The following is an 8,928-nucleotide window of genomic DNA, read 5'->3' on the forward strand; positions in this document are numbered from 1 at the left end:
CCCATGCAGTAAACACTGACACGTGCACATAAATGAGATAAATAACGTAAGCGTTTAGTTTACTTAATAAGAGCACCTGTTCAATGCAACACTGATACCACTGTTAGTATTCAGAGACGTGTTATTCTTAAAAAGTGCACCATAAAGTTGCATTCAAATGCATTAAATATATGGCTCTCAAGGAAATACATAAAACATATTTGGCTTTTATGGCTCTCCCAGCCAAAAAGGTTCCCGACCCCTGCCTTAGAGTTTATTTTTACATTTTACATTTATTCAAGTGACTTCAGAATCAAACCAGCTGTTTCTTGAGGATTCCACTACTAGTTGCATGGTTCTGCAAATAATTCACTGTGGTTGGAAAAGTTATTTCAAAAGGCCTCCAGGATAAAGTTGTAGAAAAGCACAAGTTAGGTGAAGGCTATACAAATAATGTGAAGGCTTTAGCTATCCCTCTGTACTCTTCAGAGCATTATTAAGAAGTGGAAAGTGTATGGCACCACCAACATCTTGCCTAGATCAGGCCGTCCGTCCAAACTGGATGACCGAACTACAAGGACATTGATCAGAGAAGCTACCAAGAGGCCGAAGGCAACTTTGAAGGACTTACAAGTCTTTATTGCTGGGTCTGATCGGTCTGTGCATGTGACAACAAAGCTGGCCTGTATGGCAGGTGTGAAGTAAATAACTCATGATTGTATTAATCCACACTTGAAGACCATCATATGTATTTGTCTACCTCAATCATATATGTATTTCTGCACTGAATGTATAATGAGCACTATATTTGAATGTAAGCCATTAGTTACGCTTCTCCTTTAAGAAATAAAGGTAAACAACCATCTCGTCATAACGCTGCTCTCCAAGGGGCGTGACCGCGCCAACGTGGACCAATGGGAGAAGACTATGCCTTAAAGAGATGAACTAGGCAAAATGTTTGAGTTTTGTGCACACTTCCTGCTGAACCAACAGATAATTAACCGATTCAGTTCGATCTGTGGACTTGGTGACGTAGAAAGTGCCCTCGGCCGAGAGTATTATCAAAACACTGTTATCATCACTTTAAATAAATATTATCTTGAACATTCAGAAGTTTGCTGGATTGTTCTACGGCCTCCTCGTGCTTCCCTCGTGTCATCCTGGTTTGTCTTTTCAGTTTAATTTTTACCTTTTGTATTTTATAGGTTGTCCCCTCGGTTGTTTTGCTTGTTACCTTTTTGTATTTTTGGCTTTGTTTAATTAAAGTTCGCTTTTTTTGTTAAAAAGTCTGCTGTTCTGCATTTGGGTCCTCCTTTTTACGAATCATAACAACGCAGCTATAGGCAACATAATTTGACATAATTTACGTGCAGACACTATTTTAAATAAATGCAAGCAAATATACTTTACATTGACTTTTAGTTGATTACTTACTATTTACAATCTGCGTTTCCATGGGTACTGCCACTGTTATATAAAACAACTGTGAGTGGAGTTCCATTGTCCTTTTTCTGGTAGGATGGAAATGTTCAAATTTATCAAAGTTATCCGGAATGCCTCATAAGGGGGAGATAAACGATTACATTCTTGTTATATCTGATGGCTGTCCCAAAGGTCAGCTGTTTTGTTTCGGACCGTATTAAGCACTGAGGCTTTTATTTTTCAGCATTGACCCGGTGATGTAGAAGCTATTCATCATCAGTAGAGTGAATTGACATAAGCAGCTAATGAGGGATTTTGCAAACCCTGAACAATGGAGACTTTTAATAAGGAAAACCGATGGATATGGATGGAGAGATGCGGTAGATGAGTGATTGTGCTGAGGGAGCTGAAGATTACCCAGTCATCCTAATCATAAAAAACGTTTGTGAAAAGTGTCCTGGAGTTCTTCTTTTACTTCCCTCATGCTTTTTCCTTCAAAAACAACTATGTTCAGATCAGTTTTTGAAAGCTTTCAATGGATAAAATATGGATTTATGCAGAGGCAGCAATGCATCTTAGTCTCCAGTGACTCCAAAAGCTATATTCAGTATGAGTGTTTGTATATGCGTCATGAGTGCTGATTAAAGTACAGCCACTTGTTCACTAAATATTATTTAGGTCATGCACACAATCCTTTTCTCTTCCAATGAATTCTCCAAGGCTGTGAGTCTGACTTCATGCACTATGTAGTGATGAACAAAATAACTATAGAACTATTTCCTGTTTTTCGTACCAGTTAATATGTTGAATTATTTCTGATATTGCCGAATGATGAACTGCCTAGCAAATCTGTTTTTTTTTCTCAACACTGGAAATGAAGTGCCTGAAACATAAAATGCTAATGAAAGCAACTGTGTGTGTGTGTGTGTGTGTGTGTGTGTGTGTGTGTGTGTGTGTGTGTGTGTGTGTGTGTGTGTGTGTGTGCGCTTTATGTGCTGAGCTTTTAGTTACTGTTAACAAGTTCAGAGTTGTTTATGAGTTGGTCAACACTTCTGTGTGAGATCTTGAGATTCATGTGGAAATCACTTAAGTGCATTTAATTGAGTTTGTGAAAACCTTCACATATATGTAGACAAAAAGATTACCCGTAATAACAACAAACTACAAACTATCACAAAATTAGTTTTGTTTTTTTCACCTGTCCATGTCACTAGTGGTAGCCTCTTTAGGTAATGATATTAGTGTATTAAAACCATGTTGGAATTGTATGTGATGCAGTTAATATTATACACACCCATGGTCCACATGCGTTTTCACTTATGGCCTGATTAGACCTCCTCAGAACTGTTTGACCATATGAAAACTGCATTTGTTTGACATCTATTTCACTTGGTTGTTGATTTTGTTGTAGTTCTTAGGATAGGAAAACTGGCATATTATTAGTCTTAAACTTTACACAGTGTTTGGTGACATCCAATAAAATTCCAGCCAACTTTGACCTGAGCAGAGGTTTAATCGACCAGAGGAAACACCTGTGTTAGTATGCATGTCTGATATATGTTGAAACGATCATTGATCAGTTTCCCCAGTTAATATACACAGCTGGCCTTTACATTTCACTCTGCTCATTGTGATCTAAAAAAGCCTTCCAAAAACTGAAATAAGCCTGTTTAATGAAAGATATTCAGACATGTTACAGTGGGAAAAGCACAAGTTTAAATAATAAAATGAATGATGGCTGAATGCCTTTAACTGTTTTTTTCTTGCTATTGTCCATGCTGCCTTACTATCATGGCTCGCTGAGACACTTGAATAGAACAGAGCCAGGTTGAAAAATACTGGAATTTTCCTTTTTAATGTTAACACTAATGTTAATTTTAAGACAAAATGTCTATGCTACTCCTACCCTGAAAACTCAACATGAATGCAAATCTGGTTGAACAAATTCACACCTCAGCAATTTGTCCCTGGTTATACCTTCTGATTTTCAAACTGACAAAACATAGAGGCTGTTCTGTAAACCTTTTGGTAACAATGATAAATTATTGTTTTTTTTCACTCGCATGTCATAGCAGGCTGGTGTAAGAATCATGCACTGTTCCCCATTACTGTCAACCCAAAGAAATAAATAAAAATGGTGGTGTGAAGAAAACAAAAAACATCAGTTTTATTTCATGGGTTAAAAACATTTACTTAAGTAAAGATTAAGGGGAATTAAGTATAAAAACAACACAATTTATGGATAAAAAGTAGTGGTAAAAAATAGCATAATTTCAGGTTTGAAAGGTACAAAGCTTACATTCTAACATTTTCAGACAAGAACATGTACCTTTTGCAATTTAGGCTTTTGTGTCTTTTTCCGATCCGAACATTTAAAAACCACACATTGCACTTTCACATTAAACACAAAGACTTACACCAGTTTCTTTAACTCTCGTATACAAATACAGTTGTTATCAAAGGATGGTAGCAGGGGTTCTAGACATCCCTTGAAGACAAAAACATAGTGTTTTATTGGAGTAGAGAGAAAGACTTGCACAGAACTTAGTTCACATAGACCTCCTGTTTAGGGATGGAAGGGACAGCGGAGAGGAGAAAGAAGGGGGCACCGCTGAGAGGACGACAAACACAGGCACAGCTTCACAGAAAAACTTGACCTCCTTAGGGAAAGAATGGAGAGGGAAGAGAGGAGATGGAAAAAGAAAAGGGGACAAAAAAGGAGAGATTAGAGGAGGACAAACACAGCTTCATAGTTGACAAGACCTCCTGCTGAGACCCACAGGGGAGAGGAGATGTTTGGGGAATAGAGGAGAACAGAGGAGAAAAACAGATGTGTATGCACCAAAGCTTGGAGAGAGAAAAGAGAACCAAGATGAAAGATGAAAAGGAAGTTGAGGTCCACTTTAAAACTTGTAACTACCTATTTAGGGGTCTACCTGTGTCCCTTAAACAATGTCAATAAATTGTCAGTCAAACATGGAAAGAGTAAACCAATAGAAAACAGTAAAGTAAACTATCTGGGTCATTACATATAGTAGAATCCATCACCAAAAAGGGTGTGACCCATTTATCTACAGCTCTCTCCATATGATATCTGGTAGTCTTCAGTCTCTTACATGTGTAAACTCATAGCTTTCCTGTGTCTCTTGTAAGCAAAAATGCAATTAATTTACTGGGCTAACACCAGGCCATCCTTTAGAGATTATGGACAGCGGGACTAAATGAGGACAACATTTTTCAAATTAGGGGTCCTCATCCAACCAACTTTTTTTTACCTCTGCCATCCCGAAAAAAATATTCTGAAGTCAGTGTCAAAAATTCTAAATATTATCCTTTTACTTTGTAATTGTCATATAATGTGGCTGTTTGCATAACAATACACAATTTAAATGATCAGGACATACATTTTAGAATTGTATTTAAATGTTTGCTTTGATTAAAAATCAAAGGCATTACTAGTGATGTATTATAAGCAGTTTGGAGCTTTTGTTACAAAGTTAATCAGGTCACAATTCCCTCTCTAATATATTTCATATCACTGTTAAAACATCTCCATCAAACAACTGTATTTATTGAATATTTTCTGCAAGAGATACATTTCACAAGATTACAATTGAACACATGATAATGTTTTAATTTAACTCCAGTGAATAGTACTTTTTACTGAATAAAGCTTGAATGCATCATAATGCAACTCAATGGAACCTCCGTTAATGTTAGCTTTGTTATTAAGCCTCCCACCGGCTGCTAATGGCTAACGTTAAGTAGCTTTCTTCCTGCCGATTTGAACACAGATTTGTTGTTCACAATGTAACGTTATCACCATAAACCTTAGCATTTATCTGTCCAGGATCTTGGTTTTCTACTTCCTGTTTTATATTGAAATGTTCACTTCCCCTTGTGTCATGTCTTGTTTTACTTCCTGTCCTTGTGTTTTCCCTCATTCTGTGATTGTTGATTTGATCCTCCTGTGTTCAATCACCCCGCCCTTGTGTCTTATGCCTTTCTCCTCCAGCAGTGTCTCACTCCCTTGTTTAGCGTCTGTGTCCCATTGTTGGAGTAGTTATTCTTTGCAAAGAAGGTTAATCAATCATACAGTGTTTGCAAGCAGTATGTGTAAGGAAGAACACCGATAAAACTGTGTTCATGTATTTTACAGACGGTAAGGAAAAGGAGGGGTGGAAGACTGCCACAGTTGAACCACAAAGTCAGTGATTACAAAAGGGAGGAGGTGGAGGATTCAGACAGTGGCAGATATTAGGTAGACACAAGAATACATTTGAAAGACAGGGAGTAGAGAAGGGGGGTGTGTGGAAAGTTCCCACAGTTACAGGTATTAGATAGACATAATAACACAGTGAGTAGAGAGGGGAGAGGAGAAAGATTCACTCAAGAAGAATATGGTGGGAAGAAATAATAAAGTTACAGAGATATGCTGGGCAAGACATAATATACTTTCAAGAAATGGATGAAGTCTTCAAACTCAACTACTTTTGTGGCCATTCACAGATGGAGAATACATGAAAGAATCATTCTTAAAAATATCAGAGCATCTACTTTCGGACTTTAAAAACAAACATGAAATTGTTCAGAAAAGTATTGATATTTCTCTCTCTGCAAAAACCGTCAAGGACGGCAACAAACATCACCAAGACAGCAAATTGAGGACATCAATTCAGCTCAAGCATACTCAGTCGCTTGTGATGAGTCAAGTGATGTAAACGATATTGAACAGACATCGCAGTTATGCAGGTATGTGAACTCTAATGCCGCTAAAAGGCCAAACCCGGGGGATGATATTTATGAGATTGTTGTGAATTGTTTGAAAGCCAAAGAAATAAACAAACAAAATTAAATACAAGATGGCCTATTCTTTTTAAGCTTTTAGGCTGCCACTATATGTGTTATTTATTTTAAAGTGGGCTACTTTTTTTTTATTCATTTCATTTTTAGATTTTTTTCATTGTTGTGTATTTTTATATTATATTATATAAATTTTATTTTATTTGATTCAACACATATGGGGCAGACTGAAATAGGCCAGTCTATATTTTTTCCTCCACTTGAAAAGAGTTTGGTGTTTTCCTTTGTTAAAACAGGTAAAAATAGCAATACAATCTCAACAATTTACTTTATTATCATTCTGTTATTTCCTAAATGCAACAAATATAGTATAACTACATATTAAACTTAATATAGGCCCTTATTGCTCCTCCACCCGCATCCTCAGCATTGGCTCCCCGCAGGGCTGCGTGCTGAGCCCTCTACTCTACACACTCTACACACACGACTGCTCTCCCATTCTTCACCCCTCCAACTCCATTATAAAGTTTGCAGATGACACCACTGTGGTCGGCCAACTATATAAGGGAGACGACGAGTCGGCATACAGAGACGAGATCCTGAAGCTGTCTGCGTGATGTTCAGCTAACAACCTACATTTGAACACATGCAAAACCAAAGAAATCATCATAGACTTCAGAAAACACCGTCCAGAGCCCGCCCCCCTTCACCTCAATGGAGAGAGAGTGGAGAGGGTCTCCACCTTTTAAGTTCCTGGGGGTTCAAATTTTGGAGAGCCCCAGCTCGACAGCACACACCACTGCAGCAGCTAAGAAGGTCCAGCAGCGACTACACTTCCTGAGGGTGCTACGGAGAAACAGACTGAACAAGAAGCCGCTGGTGTCCTTCTACCGGGCGACCATCGAGAGCGTGCTATCATACTCCATCTCTGTGTGGTATGCTGGATGTTCAACTGCGGACAAGAAAGCTCTGCAGAGAGTGATTAGGATGGCAGAGAAAACTGTTGGCTGCCCCCTGCCCTCTCTGGAACACATCTCCACCTCCCGCTGCCTCAGCAGAGCAAACAAAATAATAAAGGACAGCGCTCACCCAGATTATTGGTTTGGATTATAGCTCTGTGTCCTGTGATTTCCTGTACCTGCCGATTCTGGTGAATAAACCTCCATGTTCATGTCTTACTGGTTTCCTGTGTGCTGCATTTGGGTCCATACACCCCTGTGACAGTACAATCTGGCCTGTCATGGACCCAGTGCACACAGCGCCACTTCAGAACCGGATGGAGCGGTTGGAGAACGTCGTCCAGCATCATGGGGCGATTAGTTTCGGTGACTAAAGAGATATGGCAGGAGCAAACGATGGGTACGTTAGCCGCCCAGATTCAGCAGCTAATGCTAGCTATGATGCTGGCACCTAGTCCTGGGCCTCCTTAAGCTCCGCTGCCGCCAGTTTCGGCTCCGGGACCAGTACCCGAGCCTCGAATGGGCTCCCCGGAGCGCTATGTCAGAGATACTGAGGGCTGCAAGCCCTTCATTACAAACTGTTCTATCCTGTTCACCTTGCAGCCATACACCTTCGCTTCAGAGGGGGCTAAAGGGGCTTTCTCCATCAACCACCTGACTGGGAGAGCGCAGCTGTGGGGAACAGTGGAGTGGGAGCAACTCACTAAGCTATCAAATGAAAAATCACAATACTAAGCTCCCTACCTCACAGTAAACAGGAGACAAATGGGAGACAAAGGAAAAAGGCAGAGAAACCCTACCAGCTTCTTTAAACAACGCTAAAACTAGTAAACAATGAGCCACAGTCCTATAGCACAAGCAAGGCCGACAGCTCCTGTGGCAGCAAGGCAGGGAAATCAAAAGAGAGCGATCACCGGCTCCAGGAAGGTTATATGGCCCCACTGATTACTAATGGAGCTCAGGTGTGGGCAGAGGTGTGGCCAACCTGAAACACGGGAGAAATGAAACAGCTCTCTTGCAAGAGGCTGGGAGAGACAGTGGAACGTAACAGTTCCCCTGAAGCTTAGGTCTAACGTCCTTCAATGGGCCTACAGTTCCCAGCTCACCTGCCACCCTGGGATCCAACGTACTAAGGAGGTCCTTCTCCAGAGATTTTGGTGGGCCACCCTCGAAGAGGACACTCGTGGGTTCGTCAATGCCTGTCCCGTTTGTAATCAGCACAAGCCGTCTCGCCAACCTCCTGCCGGTCTTCTACTACCCCTACCAGTGCCCATCGTCCCTGTTCCCACATCTCTCTGGACTTTGTAACCGATCTGCCTATGTCCAACGGTTATGCCATCATCCTGACTATAGTTGACCGGTTCAGTAAGATGGCACACTTTGTACCGCTGCCCAAGCTCCAGTCGGCCAAGCAGACCGTGGAATTGGTTCTGCTGCATGTCTTTCAGCTCCATGGACTCCCCACCGATGTGGTCTCTGACCGAGGACCCCAGTTCACTTCCATATTCTGGAGGGAGTTTTGTTCACTCATGGGGGCCACCGGACAGAGTGGAAGAATCAGGAAATGGAGACGGCACTTTGGTGCATTATTGCCAAACATCCCTTGGTCTGGTCTCAGCAGCTCCTGTCGATGGAATATGCCCACAATACCCTGATCAGCTCGGCCACTGGACTGTCCCCATTTCAGTGTGCCTATGGGTTCCTACCTCCACTGCTCCCTGCATTGGAGAAAAAGGTTTCCTGTCCTTCCGTCCAGGCATTCATT

The sequence above is a fragment of the Cottoperca gobio genome, chromosome 12 (assembly GCF_900634415.1).
Source record: "Cottoperca gobio chromosome 12, fCotGob3.1, whole genome shotgun sequence".
Classification (NCBI taxonomy): Eukaryota; Metazoa; Chordata; class Actinopteri; order Perciformes; family Bovichtidae; genus Cottoperca; species Cottoperca gobio.